The following is a 1447-nucleotide window of genomic DNA, read 5'->3' on the forward strand; positions in this document are numbered from 1 at the left end:
TTGATCTCATTGTTAATCCATTCATTGTTTAGTGGTACATTATTTAGCCTCCATATATTTGTGTATTTTCCAGTTTTTTTTCTTGTAGTTGATTTCTATTTTCATAGCATTGAATTGGAGAAGACAATTGATATGATTTCAATCTTTTTAAATTTATTGATGCTTGTTTGTGCCCTAACATGGAAAATGTTCCATGTGCACTTGAGAAGAATGTATATTTTTCTGCTTTGGGGTGAAATACTATGAAAATATCTGTTAAATCCATCTGGTTTAGTGTGTCATTTAAGCCCGCTGTTTCCTTATTGTTTTTCTATCTGAAAGATCTGTCCATTGGTGTTAATGGGGTGTTAAAATCCCTTACTAGCAGTATATTACTACTGATCTCTCATTTTACCTTGGTCATCCTTCTTTTTTTTTAAATTCCAGCTAGAAACAAGCCTTTTGATGATTTAATCACTATCACATTGAATTTATAGAAAACAAAATTTTGTCATTACAATATCAAATGTTTCTGCCTATTTCTTTTTATCTGGTTACTTTTATGCCTTTTTAGCCAAATGTTAAGGTTTTAAAAATATAATTTTTAGTTAGTATTTTGTGTTTGCAAGCTAGATACTCTAACTCTGGCTAACTTAATCATGTGTTAGAAGGGTACTGGGGAGTTCACATAGTTGAAAAGAAGGCCAGAGAGTCAGACTGGGAAATAAGACAAGAACCAGGATAAAAATTATGTGATTGTTAAGATATCACTGCTGAAATGAATGGACTTTTAGCAGTTTCTTTTGTCTTCACATCACTGTTTGGTAGAGAAAGTCTTAAGAGAAAGTGTGATTGGCTGAGCTTAGGACACATGCCTGCCCCTTGGATATGCTGAGGCAGGGAGAAGAAGGATTGGGTAGAATGAATCTGGAAGTCTTCTTCAAGAGGGCAGAGCATCTGGATTAACCACATCACTAACACTGAACAAAATTTTAGAGAGAAAATTCCCACTAACAGAAGAGGCTAGACATTTATTGAGATGCTACTCCAAGCTGGTGAAATAAAATTTTGTTTAAAGTCACTTAATCCTCATTGCTTTCTTTTGAAAATATTTGTATTTCCAGAAAGATGAAGATTATCTAAGAGGTTCAGTGATTTGCTCAGTTTTACCTAAACATGAAATGACTGCTTTGGGATTAGAACTCAGTTCTGCTTCATTCAAACCTTGCCCTACCTCCACCACCAAAGGCTCTATGGTAGAAATAAGAACCCAGTGAACAGATAGTGAGCAGTAAGGAAGTTTGGCAGCAGGTAGTGAGCTCCATTCAGCAAACACAATTTGTCTCCAATGCTAGAGTTTGTGGGTATTAAGTATTAATTCATTAACATATTCATTTGCTTAACAAATGCATGTTGATCTTTGCTATGCAACACCATGGTATTGGAAAGACAGGTCTAGTGGTCAAGA

The sequence above is a fragment of the Pteropus vampyrus genome, unplaced genomic scaffold (assembly GCF_000151845.1).
Source record: "Pteropus vampyrus isolate Shadow unplaced genomic scaffold, Pvam_2.0 Scaffold9, whole genome shotgun sequence".
Lineage (NCBI taxonomy): Eukaryota > Metazoa > Chordata > Mammalia > Chiroptera > Pteropodidae > Pteropus > Pteropus vampyrus.